Source organism: Triturus cristatus, chromosome 12, assembly GCF_964204655.1.
Source record: "Triturus cristatus chromosome 12, aTriCri1.1, whole genome shotgun sequence".
Classification (NCBI taxonomy): Eukaryota; Metazoa; Chordata; class Amphibia; order Caudata; family Salamandridae; genus Triturus; species Triturus cristatus.
In genome coordinates, this window is record NC_140595.1 from 308635568 (window position 1) to 308658117 (window position 22550).

At 43.6% G+C, this 22550-nt stretch overlaps 1 protein-coding gene across 2 annotated transcripts in view; it reads left to right on the forward strand.

Moving 5' to 3' along the window:
* Positions 1 to 22550, forward strand: part of CPNE2 (copine 2) — an 816058-nt gene that overhangs the window by 740044 nt on the left and 53464 nt on the right. The gene's annotated exons all lie outside the window — the stretch shown is intronic.

Here is a 22550-nt window from a genome sequence, read left to right on the forward strand (position 1 = left end):
TATTTTCAGCCTCTGGTCCAGTGGCCGTGAGGCAAAGTTCACTGGGCAAGAACCATGGGGTTAGAGCTCATGTCCCACTTGTGTCCATCCTACTATGGCTCTGTAAACTGGGCCCAGTACACCTTTCTGTACCGGAGTCTGAGGGTACCTGGGTGATCACTCAAAGGATGCTTAGGAGGGTCAGAACGCAACAGGCAACCAACCCAATGCTCATCTTTCAGTTAAAAGAAAGTACTTTAATCTCACCAAAAAACGAATTACTACACAGATCAAGTAGGTTCTCAGTTCCAGAGTGTGTTCTTATTTGCCATCTTCGGTACGGTACCGCCCTATTTTTGTTACTCTTTCTATCATATTGTAGTTTCTTAATGTGTGCAGCCCTTGGTGTGTAGCATTGGTATAGACGCTGCTTAGGCACAGGAATAGTTCAGTCATAGTACCCTACTCTCTAGAAGTGCAAATAGATTTCACCAATTTGGGTTCACCTGGCAAGTCTAGGTTTCTACGCTCTCAGTCCACTTATGTCTCACTTTTAATTGCTCACTGTCAGTGCAGTTCTGGTGGGTGCTTTCAGTACTCCTACTCCTGTGGCCACAGTCCTTATAACTGTAGAGGCCCCAGAAGCATCCTCACTCGGAACTGAGTTGCTGCATGGGATTAACAAGGCAGGCTCACACAGCTGCAATCATTTTTGTCATAGCAGCCTCCTCATGCTAGATGAGCAGGAGTTCTTGGATACAGCAGGTGCATGCTCCTGGCCACTCATCAAAAAGAACAATTGATGGACAGAATGCAGAACAATGTCATACATTCACCCCAGTACAGAGATCTGGGCCTAAATCCATTGTTTCTTTGCTCACCATGCCATTCCAGTTTGAACCCAGCAATATGCAAATCAGTCTTGACCATGTGCCTCATGGGAACAGTCCAGCCCGAACTGCCAAGGCAGGTCCTCCCTGCACTGGAAACAAGCATCCTAGGACCGGTTTCGGGCTTTCAGCCCTCATCAGCCATTATAGCTGATTTAGGCCCAGATCTCTGTACTGGGGTGAATGTGTGACATTGTTCTGCATTCGGTCCATCAATTGTTCTTTTTGCATTTGTCACCCCGAGTGGGACGGGTATGGCCAGACGTGGGTCCCCTGCTCTCCATGTCACTGGAGTCAAGCTATCCTGGCTGATGAGGGCTGAAAGCCCAAAACTGGTTCTAGAATGCTTGTTTCCAGTCCAGGGAGGACCTGGCCTGGCAGTTCGGACTGGACTGTTCTCCTTGGGCGCAGGGTCAAGACTGATTTGCCTATGGCTGGGACCAAACTGGAATGGCATGGTGAGCAAAAAAACGATGGATTTAGGCCAAGATCTCTGTACTGAGGTGAATGTATGACATTGTTCTGCATTCCGTCCATCAATTGTTCTTTTTGCACCTGGCCAATCATCAGCATGTTGGTGTCTTATGTAGTTGCGTCCTCGGGGTGATCAGGGCTACCGCACCAGCGGTGACAAGGGTTACCTGACTCCAAAGTCTGAAAAGTGCAGTACCAACTTTGCAGGCACACAGCAGGATGCCAAATAACACATTGACGTTTGGCACTTGAAAGTCTTGCCACTATTCACATCAAGAGATGCTCTGGCAGGCAGGCCGTCCCCTTCACAACATTGGTCGCACCTTCCTTTGTTTGCTTTTAGCAGTCTGCTTTCTATGGGCATTCCTCATGCCAAGAAGAAGCTGAGCATTGCCTCTGGCACCTCCGTGAGACTAGCTGTCATGCATACACTGGCAGTCCTTTACACACTCTGCAGAGTACTCCCTTCTTTGGTCAAGAAGAACTTTGAACAGGAATGAAGTGTGGATCTCACTTTCAAACTCATCTTACAGACAGGGGAGGTGGATTCACTGTCTAAAGCTTGATAACCGGCTTGGTTGGTTCTCTTTCAAATAGCATTTTGAGGCAGCTCTCCAGAACGAGCCTTAATGCAATGTGAGGGTTCTCACAAAAGACAGCAATGGTCTAGGAATCTAAGAATGCTTCCTATTCCTTCTGATGTGGCTAACCTATAGTACTGTGCCCCTAGAAAGAAACTTTCTCAGCCACAATCCTGTCACGAAATTCAGTGGTCGGCTGAAAATATCCTTTCATTTTAATTGTCTGATTTCCTTGCCGTATATCAATCTTCTGTAACTTCCCACTCTCCTTTCAATGTCTCACAAACACATTGTCTAATATGATAGTTAGACATGAGTTAAATGGAGCATCATCACACTAATAAACAGTGGCGTAGCTAGCATTCAGGCTGCCTGTGGTGGTCCCAGCGGTTGCCGCCCCGCGGCTGCAGTGCAGCAGAGCTGGGGGGTGCTGGCGACTTTTCTCCATTTGCAGCCCTGCAGCAAACGCATTGAGGAGCGGGGGGGGGGGGGGGGGATTGCTTGTTATTGCTGCCCCGAAACAGCAGGTAAGATCAGGGGGAGGCCACCGCCCCAAAGCTCATGCTGCCTGGGGTGGAACGCCCCCTCCATCTCCCTATAGCTACGCCACTGCTAATAAACTATAAAATAACCTAGCACGTTAGTTAGATGATTTTATCAGTGATGCTATAAATAATGTCATATAACATGTCATGTGAGGTCATAAACAGTGCATGGTGGGGGAACAAGTTATAGTTAGCGTTGCTAACTATAACTGGAGAATTTCAGTTTTTTTTAAAATTCAAAACGTTAATGTTGTTATTGACAAATTTACCTAATTATAACGTTACTTTAACCTTTGTTTTTTTCACGGCATTTGTAAGGTTTTTTTTATTTTTAAATGAAAAACAATCTTTTTACCACACCAAATTGTAGTGAATTTCTAGTTTTTTTTAAACATAAAGCAATAGTTAATCGCCATACGTAAATGCAACCCTTGGCTGCAAGGCCTTGCCTGTGGCAAACCCCACATGCAGCCAACCCCACGCTGCACACGGACTACAGCTATGCGCAGTAGGGGGTTGGCCACAGCGCCTGGACTTGGGGACCCCATCCTTCAGGGTCTTTTCTTTTTTTTAAATGGGAGGGATCCAAGCAGCCCCTCTCCCTCAGCCTTTTTAGGCCCTGGGGATGCCATCCCCCTGGGTTGTGTATTCTTTCAAGTGGAGGAGCCACGCGGCTCCCTCCCTGAGCCGTTTCTGGCCCTGGGGACCCCATCCCCCGGGGCTATTTATTTAAATAAAGGGGTAGGGGCCACATGAGCCTTGTTAGGCCTGGGGAACCCATTCCCCCAGGGCCAGTCTTCGATTTCAACCCCATCTCCCGGGCCCAGTATTTTGAGGGGGTTGGGGGCACGTGTGGCTTCTCCCCAGGCTGATATCAGCCCCAGGGACTCATGCCATAGGGCCCGGCAACATCTTTAAGGGTACGGGGCACGTGGCCCCCTCCACCTGGGTTAGTTTGGCCCATGGGCCCTGTCACCAGGGGCCCAGCAGCATTTTCCAGGGTGAGGCAATGGCCTCTCATTTCAAACCCCTCTCCCAGATGTGCTTAGTAGGGTGTGATTAGGGACTGGCCTCTTCTTTCAGACCTCTTTCTTTCAGATGATGGGTGTGCATAATAGGTTGTGGGGAGAGACTGACCTCTCCTTTCAGACACTTCTTTCACATGATGGGTGTGCATAGGAGGTTGTACGGTGAGATTGAACTCTTCTTTCAGACCACTCTCGCAGATGATGGGTGTGCATAGTAGAATGTGGGGAGGGACTGGGCTCTCCTTTCCAACCCCTCTCTCAGATAATGGGTGTGCATAGTAAGCTGTGGGGAGGGGTAGCTACTACTTTCACATCCCTCTCTTAGACGACGGGTGTGCATTGCATAGTAGTGAGTGGGAAAGGACTGGCTTCCCCTTTCAGGCCCCTCTCTGACGGGTGTGGAAGGGACTGGCCTGTCCTTTCAAACCCCTCTCCCCTGTGACGGGTGTGCGTAGTAGGGTGTGGGGAGGGAATTACCTCTCCTTTCACTCCTCTCTCAGATGACAGGTGTGCATAGTAGCTTGTGGGGAGGGACTGGCCTCTCTTTTCAGACCCCTATCTCAGATGACGGGTGTGCGTAGTAGGTTGTAGAGAGAGACTTGGCTCTCCTTTCAGACCCTTCCTGCAGATGATGTGTGTGTGTAGTAGAATGTGGAGAAGTGTGGCTCACTGGTTAGAGTAGGCAGACCTGGAAGCAGAGGTCAGCCCGGGACCAGGGTTCAATTCCCGGCTCGGCTGGGTCTTGAGTCCATAAATTGTCCATGGACTCGATAATTCTCGCTCCAGTGCATACTCGATTCATGGGTTCACACTCTGCGACTCTGGGCAATAGCTTGCTTAATCTCCACAATGGCCCCTCGCGGTGGGATGCCTGCCTTTCACCTTGTGGATTCCCTGCTGGGTTATCTCACAGGGGAATACCAGGACGGGTTCCCTAAGCAAGCGCTTAGAGACTGGTTGGTGATTTGCGCTATATAAATATCTGTACATTTACATTTACATTTACATTTACATAGAATGTGGGAAGGGACTGGGCTCTCCTTTCAGACCCCTCTCTCAGATGACAGGTGTACATAGAAGGGGGGGGGGAGCTTGGATCTTCTTTCAGAACTCTCAGATGACGAGTATGCATAGTAGGTTGTCGGGAGGGACTGGCCTAACCTTTATAACAATTCTCTCAGATGATGTGCGAGTGTAGTAGGGTGTGTGGGGAGACTGAGCTCACTTCTGAGACCTCTTTGTGTAATTGTGGGTGTGCATAGTACATTGTGGAGAAGGACTGCCCTCTCCTTTCAGACCTCTCTCTCAGATGACGGGTGTGCGAGGGAACTAGGCTCTCCTTTCAGACCCTTCTCTCAGATGACAGGTGTGCATAGTAGGGTGTGTCAATGGACTGGACTCTCTGCTGAGACCTATCTTTAATGACAGGTGTGCATAGTAGTGTGTGAAAAGGGACTGGGCTCTCCTTTCAGACCTCTCTCTCAGAGGACGGTTGTGAGTAGTAGGGTGTGGGGATGGACTGGCCACTCCTTTCTGACCTCTCTCAGATGATGGGTGTGCGTAGTAAGGAGTGTGGGGAGGACTGACCTCTCCACTGTGACCTCTTTCTGTAATGGTGGGTGTGTATAGTAGGTTGTGAAGAGGGACTGGGCTCTCCTTTTAGACCTCTCTCTCAGATGACGGGTGTGTGTAGTTGGGTGTGGGGAGGGACTGGGCTCTCCTTTCAGATCCCTCTCTCAGATTACGGGTGTGCTTAGTAGGATGTGGGGAGGGACTGGCCTCCCTTTTCAGACTCCTCTCTCAGATGATGGGTGTGCATAGTAGGGTGTGGAGAGGGACTGACCTGTCCATTGAGATCCCTTTCCTGGATGATACATGTGCATAGTAGGGTGTGGGAATAACCTTAACTGTACTCACAACTCTTCCCAAGCCAATGGGCATAAATAGTAGACTCAGATAAACACCATGTCCCCTAAGACTCCTTCCCACAATAATAAGTGTGCATACCAGAGTGTATTCAAAGATCACGTACTCCTTCCTATTTTTCACAATCGAGAGAGTCTCGCGAGATCATAACATTTAAAAAAAAAAAATTCTCTGTCTCTTACCACATTGCATATGTCTTACACACTTCTTCCCAATAACAAGCAACACAATATGCATTTCTACTAGTAGAGTGCATGCAGAACTCACCTACCCATTTTTACTATTTAAGATCCCGCGGAAGTCCTGCGAGATCGTTCTTTTTAAAAAATCAATATACTTTTATTCTCATCACAGCATTTATACCTTAGAGACCTCCTCTCCAAATCTAAGGGGACAGCTTGCCTTTCTGCGACCCCCTTATATAGCTTGTTCACTTCATTTTTTGCAATTAACAGTAATGGCTGCCCTTTTTATTCCCAAAACTCCAACAGCCAGCTAATCAGAGCGCTCCCTCTCGCAGGACTCCTGCCAGGCTCTCGCTCCCACAAGAGCATAAAGCCTTAAAGGAAAAATTAGCCTCTTGACTAATCAAAGGGCACAATTTTTTAATTTGCGCTGTCGCTGGACACTTGCGACATGATCGCGAGCCCAACTGCCAAAATATACAACTAGTTTTCCCCCTAAATATCTCAAAAACTACAGACCAGATTTACACCAAATTACAAAAAGCACAATCTGCCGATCAAGATCTAGCTTTGTGCTAAATTTGTTGTAAATCTGTTCAGCAGTTTTTGCTGTAGCCTTGTCTTTAGAAGTCTATGGAAAATACATGGAGACTTTGCGCTTTGGGACCCGACCCCCCCCCCCGTTTATTTTCTTGCCTCCTGCTTGAGAGATCACCCCAAAACTCCAGAAAGGAGCTGAGATGGATGAACCTTTTTTTTACTACAAAATGGTCATAATCCCCTAGCCCCTATCGCTACTGTAAAGGGGCCAAATATTATTAGGAGGAGGAGTAGGCAGCCATTGGTTACTAAACATGGGGGCCGCAGACTAACTTGGCACTCTGTCGATAGGAACAAAGTGATGTCTTAGCTGATCAGTGAGTGCATTGTACTAATGACAGGCTGCATATCTGAGGTTCTGGGACCAAGCACTGTCCAGACTAGTTTTATTAATCTTACTACACATATCAGGGAAATTTTGTCCAAGCCCATACATACCAACCCCAGAAATACAAAGTCATGGTTTGACAAGGCATATAGAGCAGCAAAGGATAGGTTACATTCTGCACTGATGCAAAGCACGAGGGATCAGGGGGTCATTAGTGCCTACAGAAAATATTACAAATTTGCTCTTAAAATTAGAAAAGCTGAATTAAGGGTCAAGAAGTGGGACAATTTAGTGGTTGCTTGCTAAGCTAGGGACTCGTAGGCTTTCTGGAAATCAGTTGGAACAGCTTTTGCCTCGGGGGTTCGACCAATCGATTGACTACCCCTATAGGCCCTAAAAGCTGGACAGAACACTTTAGTAAAATGTATTTATTTAGCACCCCCTGTTAGGAGGACCGGTTGGATGTACCATTACAACTGGGCTTTATTTTCCCAGACAAAGAAGTCTTCGAGGCGATTCAAAATAGCCCTGTTAAAAAGGCTTCTGGGTCAGACAAGGTGCCCATGGAATTATTCAATATTAATCTGGGGTTTTGGTCACCATTACTTGCCAACTTCTTTAATTCTGTGTGCAAGGCAGGCATACCCTCATTCTAGTGCAAATCCATTATCGTCCCAGTCTTTAAGAAGGGCAACATACATGACTCCTCATATTACCCGCCTATCTCCCTCCTCGATTCAGTCACAAAAATAATTGGGCGCATAATATTGGATCGCATGTTGGAGTGGACATCAGAGAAAAATATAATTTCCCCAGTCCACTACTGCTACACGAAAGGTCTTGGCACCACTGAGCAGTGCCTAAATATCCATCTGCTAGTAGCCATGTACAAGGTGGCTAAGGGTAGTTCTCTCCAGCTGGCGTTCATGGACCTATCAAGCAGCTTCGATTGTGTTAACTGGTCCAAACTATGGGGCATATTAACATCTTTGAGCCTGAAGGTAGGCCTTGTTGCTTTCTTGAGTCATCTCCATTGGGTCTTGAAAGCGTTAATTAGGTATGGCAGTAACAGTGAGAGCACGCCCACTTTTTTTGTCAACCGAGGGGTATGGCAGGGGCATTGTCTTGCCCAAATCCTATTTATGCTCTATATAAACAAGCTTGAAATAGTCCTTGTGAATGTGGGGGTCGATGTGCCTGTAGTTAATAATAAATTCATGCCTGCTCTCCTGTATGCGGGTAATGCCATATTGTTAGCTAGGACTGCAAATGGCTTGAGGTTGTTGATCTCAAACTTAGTTAGCTTCATGGAGAAATTAGACTTGAAGACCAGCTTCTCCAAGCATAATATAATGGTATCTGGCCCTAAAAACACAAAAAGTGCACCATATGCCTAGGTGGGAAACCAATTACAAGAGTGAGGCAGTTCCCTAATTTGAGGGTGATGTTTGTTGAGGCATGCTCCTGGTCCCCGTGTGTTGGAAGTAGGATAAGCCAGTACTCTCGAGCAGTTAGGTCTATCTTTTCCCTGGCTACCACCTTGGGGGGCAAACCAAATATTCCTATTTTGTAAATCTATAGGAGGAAGTGTCTTCCTTCCCTGAACTATGGCTATGCAGGGGCACCAGTACAGTGCAAGCAGAAGAGAACAGAGTCTGTCGACAGATTTTGGGTGTCCCTCCCTTAGCCCCCCATTTCATTGCCCACCAGGAGCTTAGCATGGAACAGGTGGAGGACCAAGTAAATCTCGCCCCTCCATTATTATAGTGCTCCATTTGGTTAAATGATGAGGTGGGTGTATCCCTTGGTTCAGATATATTAGGGAGACTACCCTTGCTTTAGGTTGTCCACATGTCTTTGATAACCCAGAAAGCATACTGAAAAGGACAAACGGTGGATCAAGGACTGCTTCCTTTCCTATGGAAAGGCTCAGAAAGAGGGTGAGAAATTAATGAAGTCAACAGTCAGTGATTACTGCCTCCTGCAAACTACCGAAGCAATTTGGAGGAGTTTTGTAAAGATTCATCAAATGGGGCCAAAGTTATTAGCAAACAAAAATACCCTCTTTCTTTGGAAAAGCAGACCTAACTATAATTACCTAGTGGCAACCGACTCAAAGACATCAGTGCAATCCTGTCCTCAATCTTCTTCAGACATTCGAGAAGAGAACTTCCAACTAAGTATTAACTATATCATGGTATTGACCTTGAAAAGTTACACAGGACCTATGAAAAATGAGTGTAGTAAGAAGTCGAAACCTGCAGTGGAAATGCTTATGGTTAAAGAAGTGCCTTCACCTTCTGAAAAGAGCCTCGGTGCTTAGGAGACTAAACCTTTGTGTGAGCTTGCTATGTTTCCGCCTCTTGGAGCCCAGAGAGAGAGTTCTAATGTCCATACAGAGTGCACAGCCTCTAAAAGCTTTTAAGTGAAGTCTGCATCCCATGGTGATCATTCTAGATTGTTCAATGTGTGGGAAATCGGAATTCTGCCTCACCTTTCAAGTTATTGGGAAGTCAGTGGAGAGAACAACACTACTACACTCTGCTTTTAATAGTATGAACACTTCCTGAGACGGGTTGGACAGTATCAGACTCCTGAGCCTTATGATCCCCTCATGTAATAGATTTGCTATGATATTCTGATCCCCTCAGGTAACACACTTGCTATTGTATTGGTAGATCATGCCACTAGGTATCCTAAGGAAGTGTATCAGATTCTATTTGGGAAGCCAAAAGGCAGAGAGGGGCTGCTAGGCCCCACTCTTGGGGGTTGGGTCACTTGTCATTGATTTCCTGGAGTCTGTCCTGCTATGGCTCTGCAAACTGGGTCAAGTAAATCCGTTCCGCGCTTCACTCTCAGGGTATCAAGGCCAAGCAGTTGCAGGAATCTCTGAGAGGTAGTGTGAGGTGTACTCAACAATCAACCTAAAGGCATGGGTAATTCACAAAGATAAATGTATACGTATACATTTAATCCATCAGTATAGACTTGCATGTCCCAGCCAAATGTCCCAGCCAAATGTATGAGTGTAAAGTTAGTACTAGTAGCTATTCAGATGTAGGTGATAGTCTCCACCACCATGGTATATCTCCCTATAATAAAGTACAGGGACGAGTAAAAAAAGTTTATTAAACAAAAAAAATAGTAACGATACTTTAATGTTAACTTTGAATGTAAAATGATGTTAAATATTGATTTAAACCTGGAATAAAAGAGCTACAGCTCTATTATCCTTAAAGTATTGTTTTAAATCCATTTAAAATAATTTATTTAATGTATAATTATTTATTTACAGACTTATTTAAAATCTATTTTACAGGGAATTTTTTTTTATTTAGTATGTCTTAAAAATTATTAAAGGTATGTATAGACTTGATTTTAATAAATGTATTCTTTTACTAAATTAAAAGTTACATTTAGTCATTTACACAGGGGGCAGGTCCGGAATAAAGCACAGACCCCGTGTTGGAGGATAATTGACCATCTTCATATAATCCAGTTTTTGTTCATTTTAACCTTATCATGAGCAACTAGAATAAACAATTCTTCAAATCTGATCTATAGGTAATTTTATTTGTATGGAGCCTTCTATCTATTCCTGACAATCATGAAAAGTTTCCAACAAGAGTTCCAAATGGCAGAGCTCATCCTGGCTTTCACTAAGAAAATCCGGATGACAAGCAACCTGATGATGAAGCATGCCGCATAAGTGGATGACGATTTTCGTCCTTTGAACAAATACACCAGGAGAATAGATAATCAACTAATAACCACTTCAGTCAACCATACAAGAATGAGTTTGAGGTTACTTTTGTCTGATATATTCTGTGTTTTCAATAGATAGTGTAGGGAGGGAATACCTCCAAAATCTAGAGTGGTCTTTCCATTTACAGAATACCAATCCCTGGGCACAAAATAGATGCGTAGTTCCAAATGACATAGGATGCACTTGAATTTGATGCACTATGCCACAGCACCACATGGGATGCGGTAATGTTATCGGTTGTGCCCACTCCAGACACGTTTCTGCTCTGCAGCGGTTACTGATTTAGAAGAGATGGGCGCATGGGGTACATATGTTGGAAGGTGCATTATCCACTAAGTTGGCCACCAGGGAACTCCTTTTAACAAGGACATTTTTAACTTTAATGGTGGATATTCAACCCTGCTCTTCCCACTGTTGCCCACTTTGAATTTAATGTCACATATTGTTTCAGTGTTTGACTGTTGAGGGTTTCCATGGTTCTCTATTCGTGGGGCTCTCTCTCCCCCCAAATAGGGTAAGTGCATTAGTACTATAACATATCAAAAGATGACATTTTTTAATGTTTGCTGTGTTTGACACTTTGTGAATGTACTGAACCTCTTCTTATGATGCTGCTGAGTGGCCCATATTTATTCATTTTCTGTGTATCAGCTAATTAGGCTTTGTTCTTTCAATAGCAACTAACTCCACTTGGTTGAAAAACCATAAGCAAGTATAGCATTACATTTGTGATTGTACTGTGCACTTTTACCTCACTGTTTCCTAATGTAATAGTAATAGATTTGTATCGGGGTAAGGTAAACATTTTAAAACAGGAGTCCAGGTCATGAAGAATGCCATCAACCTCATTTAGGACATGAAACTAGTGACTGAAACATATCAGCTAAGGGATGGGAGGATCATTTACCATCCTCATGTAGTCCTGTTTTTTGGGTTTTAACCGTACTACGGGAAACTAGAATAAATGACTCTGCAAAGTTGACCTATCGGTAATTTTATTTTTATGGATCCCTCTGTATATTCCAGACAATCATAAAAAATATCGCCAACAGGAACTCCAATTGACTGAGCCCATCCAGACCACTACCAAGTGAATCCGAGTAGCAGCCAGATAATGAAGCATGCCACTTTGGGTGGGTAAGGGTTGACGTCCAATTTAGACAGATGCACCCAAGAGAAAAATAGATGGTCCAATAGTGTTCACTAATAGCAATCAACTTGGTCAATAATAATGAGTTTGAGGGTCTTTTGTCTGAGGAGTTTTATGCTTTCAAGATCCTCAGCTCCACCAGAAAGTGAAGAGTTCAAGTGATGTCCCTTCACTGCTGGAGACTGACAGTCCGGCAGACAGCATATTTGGTTGCCCAGCAGTCTTTCAGGTACTTTGTAGAGTACTCCCTTGCCTGGTAATAAAGGACTTGGAAATGTGACAAGGTTGGGTGGTATGAGTCCCATGTTTATTTGTCTAAGGGATTGTCTCAGCTTTTACTAATTGTATTAGTCTCCCAGTGTGTTGGGGTCCAGAGAGCTGAACTACAAGTGCCCTCAGCAGGATTAATTATTGTTCCTCTTGGGGATTTTAACATTATTGTGTCCCAGTCACTGGTGTATTTTTGTTGTTGCTGTTTAGTAATTGCTTTCACCCAGTTTTGGAGTTCTCTGTTCCATTGTGCCCAAGTTGGCTGTTTTCTGATTTCCATTTTGGTGCCAACAGAATTTTGGCTATAATTCATGTGAGTTCTGTAAACCTGAATTTGAACAGACCCTTCTTGGAATGAGATAATAGACCTTAAGGAGCCGGGTTCCATGTTATAGACTTACTTCAGAACCCCTTGCTCTTTGTTGTCTGCTTGTAGGTGTGGAGGGAAGAGAAAATAATTAGCCAATTACACATTACCATTACAATCACCCATGTTGCTAAAGAAACACAGACTCCAGATCCAAAGTTTGATAGGTTTATTAAAAAGCCAACTAAAGTTGGACATACAAACACCTCAAAATGGGGGTGTAAAAGTATATGGGCACTAATACAAAGCCAAATCTACATTTGAAATTTAGGCGGTCCAACATGCACAGGATGACCAATTCCAGAATCAGAAAATAACTGTCCCAACATCAATATCTCCTTTCATTTGCAAGTGAAAAGCATTAGTCTATCCCTATTCTACCACTAACGTGACATCCCTACATAGCATTTCCCAGGCAAGTTCCAGAAAAGCTGTCAGCATGTGAAAGCTTCCTAAGAAGTACACTCACATTGAATGGGCCAAGTAGCATAAAGCTACAGAGCTTGTTCTAAGATGTTCTCTCCTCTCAAGGCATAGCAGAAGTCCCCGGACTCTGTCTCTAACCCAAACACAAAAGTCATAGGTCACACTCCTCAACACGTCACGAGATCACCCCATCCCTCTAGACACCTCCTCATAGGTAACTTTCCATGCAGCATCGGTACTCACGGGCTCTTGCTCAATGACGTTGATTCCCAGGTCTCCTCCGGTGAGAAAGAACACCGGCCCACATTATTAGCATCGCTGTTCAAATGTATCATCTCCTCCCTAAGCCTAACTCCTAAAACAAAGGCTTTATTCTAACTAACAAGGATGAATTTCTCCACCTGCAACAGAAACGTGAAAAAGACAAATTCCACATGCACATGAATTCTAATAGAAAACGTTAACATAAGAGCGAACAGGAAGAAATACACGTTAGGCCGACCGAATGCGTTCAACATAAGAACAGTACATATGCTTTAGAAAGCACATGCATGTATAAATCATTAAATTTGACATGTTACATAAACACATTAATATTGAAAACGTTCTTTAGTTAGAAATGCACTTTTACACGTTGAAATTTCATCTAAACACGAATAGCTACAACGTTAATTCTTTGTTTCCATGAAAGAATGGTTAACACTTCACTTCGCAATTTATTACAGTAAAGCATCTAATGACCAAATGACAACAAAGGATTATATGTGGGTGCGAACTACTCATGATTATAATGCACCCCTACACATGAGAGAGAAAAATTGCGCTCTGTCAGACTTGTTAAGAAAGAAGACAGAGAGCTTTCCAGACATATAGTGGTAGTCTTTATTTTTGATTGCAAGATTTGAATCCAGAAAGACCCTTTCGGCACATGACCAAAACATTTAGAAGGGCAACGCTTGTCAGATTTACACCTTGGACATTGGTCCGGTAGTAGTAGTAGTAGCGATACTTTATTTGGTTATAAATAACCATCAAAGTGTACACAAACCAAATTATGAGAGTACAACCACATCATACGTAATCCAATCAAACACACTTTTAAAATATATGTAAAAAGTAATGGTAATCATCTTAACTTTCTACAATAAAACATTTCTAGTTCATCATCATTTCTTTAAAACAAGTGGAGAACATCATAATCACCTCATACAATTACGTAAGCAATATACCTCCAAGAGCGGTATCCAGCAGAGCGAAAGGTCCATAAAGTGACAGTGCCTAATACAACCAGATCTAATATACAAAAACTAAATTGTTAAAATACATATTCATAAAGGACAATGAGAGACGTATCCAATAACAATATGCCATTTCAAAATTATTTCCATGGCCTGAGTAGCGTTCAAAAAATTTGCCATCTGCAATCCTCTACAGTCATATCATAAAGCGACACACTCATTAAGAACACTAAAACAGTATGATAAAACCATAAAGTGACTGTGCATAGTGCAAAAAAACTGATGTGCAAAGAGCAATCTAATTAAAAAGGCATAAGCATATTCAGTTAACACAGTATTAGCACATCTTTATACAATTAATTTAAAAAAGAATTCTCCTGAACCAAACAGCTTGTAGAAATTTGCTAACTGCAAATACCATTTTATCGATGTATCACTTTTTAGTATTCTAAAAGCTGCCAGATGGCTATTTGTTCCATGTTGCTGCAAATGGGCAAAATCCATTTACGACGTGGGTTACAATACTCAGGGCAAAATAACATTATGTGTATCTCATTTTCGTCGTTTAAACAGATTATGAGATCTTGATTTAAAAGCCATTTGCATGGGAAACATCGTAAAGGGAGAGAACCGTGTGTAATACGAATGTACAGGTTCCTAGTTAAAGGCGGGGATATTAAATCGAAATTAAATCTAAAAATTTCTTGAATACTGGGGAAAACTTAAAATCTAAAAACAGGATAACAGAGACCCACTTGGGCTAATAGTTATGTATCTCTCATTTATGTAGGCCCAGTATCGAGCTTTTATTGCTTTGAGGTCATTTTTACAAATAACAGTTGGACCATCCCAATGCCTCTGCATGCCGAGTTTACCCAACCAACCTGAAACAAATTTAACCCATGGGATATTCCTAGCTGCTGGCAGTTTTAATAAAGCAATCAGTGAGTATCTGTAAGCTCTGAGTTCTGGTGTGGTCCAAAGTTGAACCCAATAAACTATGGTTTTTAGAAAGGCCAGACCGGCAACTCTTTTCAGACCCACATCGAAATACATGGGGGTAAGAGGTGAGCTAGATGGGAGGGCATGCCATTTCCTAATGAAGTTATTCACCGCTATTGTCAATGAATGCAAGTCGGCATAACCCCAGATCTCAGCTCCATACAGCACCGTGCCCTGGGCTATAGCTCGATCGACTTCCAGGGCGAGTGAGATTATATGTGACGTTGTTTGGTTATAAAACCTTATGAAGGCATTAGACCTGTGTTCTATCATTAGTGTGCTTTTATTCATTTGACGTGTCCACCTATAGTTATCCATGAGTCTAGCAACCAGATAGTCAAAATTGTGAACTCTTTCAAGAACCTCTCTACCTGCGGAGACATAGTTCTAGACCTCTAGAATTACAAAAGCTTAGGAATTTATCAATTACATTTTGGAGTCCCATGGGTAGTTTTGAAATCGGGAGGGAATCATCGGCAAAGAGGAGAATGACAATTCTCCAATTATTATGCAGAGAGAATCTTGATTTCATTAAAGACAAATGGGGGCTAACATTATGCATATCCTTATATTTGCTTACCAAACATGCAGCCTTTTAAAGAACATTAATACATCATAAACATAGAATGTTCGTGAATAAGTATAACTATCCAATGCACAGGGCTGCCTTCCTCTTTAAACTGCAAGCAAACAAGGGTAAAAAGAATCCATCTCTGGTGCCAAGGAAATGAAGAAGTTTTGAAAAACCATGTTGTAGCATATCCAAATTTTAGGTGGAATTGTCTGAAATAACAGAAAAGATTATATAGTAGGACGAAAGGCAGTGTGTGATAAGCATGATATAAACTTACACATTTATCAAGCTTTACAAACTCAAAGAAAACTGTAGTATCCCTTCTATCCTCATATTTTTTGGGTGAGGAGGGTGGTATAATGTTAGCCTCCATTTGTCTTTAATGAAATCAAGATACTCTCTGCATAATAATTGGAGAATCGTCATTTCATTACAAGATCGGAGGCTACCATTATGCATGTTCAAATCTACTGAGAGCTACATTGCTAACATATTCAAATGGTCTTAAGTAAAATTTGTCAAAGGTGTTGGCGTTAGACCAGTCAGCAGTCACCTGACCAGAAAACCTTACTAGACATTGCCCCTCTGGATTAGTGGGCCCCAAATCTTGATAGATCTATGCCAGCTGCACTCATTATGATAATTATCCATCTAGCTAAATGAAGTGACCTGGTTCCATGAGTTGATGTGACATAGCAGACGTAGCCAGGATAGATCTTTAGTATATTTATTAAGTTGGTAAAGTCCATAGAATAGCCCCACCAGGAGCAGCCTGCTAGCTGCTCAGCCCATCCTCTCAACTGTCTTACACCACACCAACCTCCAACATTCCAGTCACGTCAACATTCCACATGGAACTCTCACACTGGCTGAGCAGCTAGTTACAAGATACAGGAGAACAGTAATAACCTTACATGAAGATACTACAATATCTCCCTTCTTTACAATTGAAAATGAAACAAACAATACTCAAAGTTCAAAACAACTATACACAAAATATAAACAAGAGATAAATAGTCCAAAACCCAAGGGTAAGATGAATAAACTATACCACGAAAGGGACCCAGAATATAAACGGCAGAAAAAGAATAAGAAAAAGGATGAAAAGATAAGAATAAACGATCACCATCCTCCTCTTATAATAAGACAGAAAAGAAAACATTAAACTCACTCACTATCACCAACCTCCTCTTTTAATAAAACACGAAAATAACATCAAACTACCAAACAGAAATTGAAAAGACACCACATAAGATACATAAGGGAAAAAAAACCTAAAACAAACTATAAAAGGTATAGGAACCCAATACGACTTACATAGGTGGACCCAACTCCCCCTATACACTGAGTAGTAAATAGGATCAAAACCCAACACTAAAACGTAGGTGGGACTAATACCCCCTAAACACTGAATATATGGGACTAACACCCATTAACAGTAACCTAGTTGGGACTAACACCCCCTAAACACTAAGTATATGGGTCTAACACCCATAAACAATGACCTAGGTGGGACTAACACCCCCTAAACACTAAGTATATGGGACTAACACCCATTACTAATAACATAGGTAGGACTCTCACCCCCTAAAACCAAGTAAACGGGACAGACACCCATTACCAAGACCTAGGTGGGACTAACACCCCCTAAACACAAAGAATATGGGAGTAACACCCATTAAGAATGACCTAGGTGGGACTGACACCCCCTAAACACGAAGTATATGGGACTAACACCCATTAACCATAAGCTAGGTGGGACTAACACCCCCTAAACACTAAATACATGGGACTAACACCCATTAACCAATTTAATAGGTGGGACTCTCACCCTCTATAACTGAGTAAACAGGACTGACACCCATTACTAATAACAAACATGTGAATCGCGACATGACTACCACACACACAAGAAAACCACGTGCCGCAGAGAATGACTGGTACAGACACTACGACCAGCACAAGACCAATCGCGCTGAACAAAACTCAACTCTGTAAATGGAAGTACACCAGGTTATAACCCTTAGAAGCACTACAACAATGATGTGACTCGTTGCAAACAAATCCAGAATCTCGTCGTGAAGTTTAAACAGATGGTAACTCATAAATTTTAAGTGGAAGTGGAGGCATATTGATTTTCATGAGATTGCTGGACATTGTGAAGGTTTGACACTCGGATCCCCAACAAAACTGAAGAGAAAGCACAGTCTGTTTGAAAGTAACATAATACTGAAAAGTCACCTTGTTCCAAACGATGACCACTGCAGGAACCATCGCCCTGTATTTTCCTTGGAGCCACATTAGTGTCATGCCCTTCATCACGGTCACTTCTCTGCAGGTCGGGCAAACTTCACCAAGACACCACGGGGTGAGCCTTTCTTTTCCTTGAACATGAGCAGTGGCGCCAAATAACCACTAGATGGCTTTGTTGTATTAATTTTTCTACTCCGAAACAAACTAACACACAACGTTCCAAAATCCCTGGAAAAGCTGACCATCCGAAAAGCGCAGCTGGTGCAGAGGGTCCCCTACGCATCTCAAATGCTGGCATCACCAAGTGGCACATAGAACAACGAAGATCCCGCTGATGCTGCATGACGACGTGCCCATAAACTTTATTGAACCGGACAAATGAACAATGGTTGGCAGGTTCCTATAGGACACCATAAGCAGACACTAATATGCAGAATAAAATGCCTGGATCCGCCAACTCAAAAATGGCGGCACGCTCAGGAGACGCACGCCGAGTGGCTCACGGTGCGCTCCTGCTGCAAAACGTCATGGGCAGCTTTGAAGAAATCAGCACGTCATGAAGGTTTCTCGAGCGGCTCGACGCGACACCAACGACCAGGTAAGGTGTGCGAGCCGTGTTTGAATTTAAAGGCAAAGAACAACAGTCATCCTTAACAGCCCTTGCAGTAGAGACCACAGCATACATTTCAAGAGTTAATGTCATGACTTTAGTGATAGTGTACACAACGATTCCGCAACCCAATCCAGCCCCATCACAACGAAAACTCCAAAACGAAAAGTGCGCCCCATGAAACAATGTCACACATCCAAATGCAAGGGCAGTAGAGCACTAACATGGACGATGAACTTGCATACCAAAGTCCAAAGCAATACAGAAGCACTGCACACAAGGGCACAAGCAAAATCAGTCACTGAACCCCCGGTTCTGGATGCCCCGCAGATGCCTGCAATGGCACATAAGAGCTGGTAGGGACAAATCTTCCTCTGCTGATGGTCCCACTCAATGCCATGCATTCACAGCGCTCACAAAATGGCACGATAAGATAAAGTTGTGTGCAGACACCACAGCGCACACAGCAAAGAGACACGCTGAAAAGTTGACCAACAGTACCACACAGGGATCTGGGGTTAGTAGCACTCCTCACCAGAGACATCTCTTTCGGTGACAGCTCCCCAAAACTCACTTCACGATCATCAAGTGGCGCTCCACAGTCCAACACAAAGAGACTGCAGGTACTTCTCCTACACGACTGTCACAGGGGCCAACAGCCTTCAAAAGACACCAAAGTAGGTCGCGGAGACATCCACAAAAAGGCTCTGGGACACAACACCTTGAAGTAGACACAGGACTGAGGCAAACTTCTGTGCTGCACTAGGGAACAACTTGCAGCTCCACTCCTCACTCCACCTGGCACACAGAGGTTTGGGCGACCGGTGTTGTGGTCGCTGGTGGGGCTCACGTTGCCAGGTAGAATCGCCAAATGAGGGGTTTCTTTTCTTTTAGTCAAATTTCTTCAAGTCACATCAGTTTAGTTACACACCAGACTTTTAGGTTACACGCACGGTTTCTTTAGTCCAACTCGTCGCCAATTGAAGTGACCTGGTTCCATGAGTTGATGTGACACAGCAGACGTAGCCAGGATAGATCTTTAGTATATTTATTAAGTTGGTAAAGTCCATAGAATAGCCCCACCAGGAGCAGCCTGCTAGCTGCTCGGCCCATCCTCTCAACTGTCTTACACCACACCAACCTCCAACATTCCAGTCACGTCAACATTTCACATGGAACTCTCACACTGGCTGAGCAGCTAGTTTCAAGATACAGGAGAACAGTAATAACCTTACATGAAGATACTACACTAAAGTTGCTGAAGAGACTGGTTTATGGGGTTTAACATAAGATAAAAGCAGTTGATCAACTCAATTTTCCCTAACTTGTGCAATTTTGTCATCATAAACTTTCATGCATCTTACCACACACAATTTTTCACACTCGTTGAAAAAGGGGTAGAAAACAGAGTCAGACATAGTCTTGGTTCTCTTCTAAATGTCGAAATGTAGGCCCTCAGAATAAATTCTGTTGGATAACTCAAGAACCTTTATATCTGAAACTCGTTTGAAAGAAACTAGGCAAAGTAAAGTTGCCAATTTTATCGAAATCTGTTTAAGAGATAAGAAAGAATTATCTTGCCAAGAAACAAAAACTTTGAAAATTAGACTAATATCGCACAAGGAATCATAACGTGCTTTAGATGGTCTTTTGAGTCTAACCCCTTTCATTACTCGTTTAATAAGAGATTTACTTCCTACTGCTAAACTGTTCACTAAAGCATCCCCAGATGAAATTATGGATCTGTAGCAATTAATGGTCCTATAAGAGAGACCAGAGTTGAAAAGGGTTGCTAAATAGTTTGCTATCTGTTGAACAGGGACCTCCACAGGATCCAAACTCCTCTCCAAACACCAACTGCTCCATTTTTTCCACACACCCTTATATCTTTTCTTGGTTTCTTGACCTCAGGATTCAACCAATAAGTTCTTAGCTTCTGATGAAAGGTCTGAATATCTATTAGGTCCCCTGAATTCCTCCAGACAAGAAGGTTCATTTTCCCCTCTAAAACCAAAGGATGTTCTTTTCCCTCTGGGTTTTGAAGCAGACCCAGGGATGCTGGAACTAGACGAGGGATGTCTACAGCCAGTTCCATCACTCCAGGAACCATACCTGGGATTTCAAGAAGGGGGTCACCAAAATGATAGGGCTTGACTCTACTTTCAACTTATAGAGGACTCTCTGGAATAAGGAGAAAGGGGGGAATGCATAGGCTATGTTCTTCCCCCAAGGTTGAAGAAAAGCATCTATTGCTATAGCCCGGGGGTCTGGTTTTCAGCTGAAATAGGTTGGAACCTGAAAGTTTAATCTGCTCGCAAAGAGATCTATCTAGATTGGGCCCCATAGGTCCTGATTCAGAGCGAAGACTTCTGTATGTAACTGTCAAGAATTCCTGTCATGCGAGGGGAGGAAAACGGTAACCAGCGTAAACGGACTACATCTCCCAGGATGCTTAGCGGTTGAGAGGTTATGTAAACTGGAGAGCTGTTACATAACTCAAGGAAAACACGCCCTTATGTAAACAGGAGAGCTGTTACATAACTCAAGGGAAAACACGCCCTTATGTAAACAGGAGAGCTGTTACATAACTCAAGGGAAAACACGCCCTTATGTAAACAGGAGAGCTGTTACATAACTCAAGGAAAACACGCCCTATAAAGGGAGGAACCGGGAGGTACAAGGCTGTCGGATATTGTGTTTACACCGACGTACCTGCTTCGTGAAGAGCAGTGTTCCGGAGTGGTGCTCCAGTAAGGCAAGAACGGAGGTAGGTCGAGTCGTTACTCCCTGGGCCGTGTCTTGCCCCATCGTCACCTGTGAAGGACCCGGAAGCTCTACCGGTCAACCATTGAGCTTCGCTTTTTGACTCGGCTGAGTCAAAGCGCAGTGGCGCTTTTGCTGGTTGGAGTCGTAACTCCCAGCCCGACCAGAGATACAGGGACTGCCAGCTGTAACGCACACCAGGAGGTGTTTGCCGCGTTACAGACTCGGAAGTCCACAGGATCGATCGAGCGGCTGCTCTCGGTTCAGTCTTCTTGCTTTTGATTGGGGTATCGGTGACGCATCACCAGGAGGTGACTCCGCGTCCCGGTGCAGTCGGAGGAAGAGGTTGAGCGGCTGCTCCCTTCAGGTAGAGACCCCGGCTGGGTGTTTCCCTGACTCCTCGATTCTCCCCAACACTCGTCGTGCCCCTCACAGCCTACCGATTGGCATTGTCGGCCATTTCATTTCTGCCCTCTGTTGGCATACGCCGGGATCGGCGTATATGCAGAGGACGGTTAGGACCATCCGTGCTGTGGGCTGGTAACGTACTTAGCCTGGAGGATTCCAGTGACTATAACTTTTGTTTATTCGTTGTATTGTTTTTGCCTTCATTAAAATAACTAACCCTTCACAAGTGGTTGCGTCCTCATTATCGTGTCTGTTAAACGATCCTGAGACGTTCAGGGCGTTACAGTAACTTCCAATCACTGTAGTCCTTCAGAAACCTCGAGTTCCAGTCTGCTCTTACATTTTGAGTCCCTGGAATAAACTCAGCTCTTAGGATAATCTTGTGTTCCCAACAAAAATACCAAATTTGTCGTGCTAAGTCTGAGAGTACCTTGGATCTCACACCTCCTAGTCTGTTTATATAGGATACTGCTGTGAAGTTGTCTAATTAGATTAGAGTGTTTGAGTTCTTTAGAGGGTCTTTGAAGCTCATAACAGAGTTTAGGGCTGCCAGCATTTCTAAACAATTTATATGAAGAGACTGTTCCTCCATGGGCCATCTTCCCCCTGTCTCTAATTCTCCTAGAAGGGCTCCCAAGCCTGTGTTGCTTGCATCTTACTCTATTATAAAGTCTTGTACATTCCCGAAAATAGCCCTGCCGTTCCATGCACAGAAGTTGTTTAGCCACCATATTAGATCCTCTTGTGCATCTGGTGAAAGGGGAATCGAGTCTTCGTACCATAGACCTTTCCTTAGACCTAAGGTCTTCAGTCTCTGTAAACCTGTGTAGTGTAAGGGACCGGGAGATGTGGCCTGGATGCAGGATGAAAGGAATCCCAAAACCCTTGAAAGGTCTCTGATCAGTATCGTGTCCTTGGATAAGACTGACCTCACGTCTTTTTTTATTTTTACCACTTTCTTGTGAGGTAAAATCAGGTGGGATGGGACCGAGTCTACCTTAAAACCTAGGAATGCTATCGTTTGATTGGGAGTCAGAACTGACTTCTCCGTGTTTGTGAGGAAACCCAGGCTTTGTGGGAGGCTTATAGTCATAAGTAAATGATTCTGTACCTCCAGCCTATCCTGTGACATGATGAGTATGTCATCTAGGTAAATAATCAACCTCACTTCCCTCTCTCTGAGATGA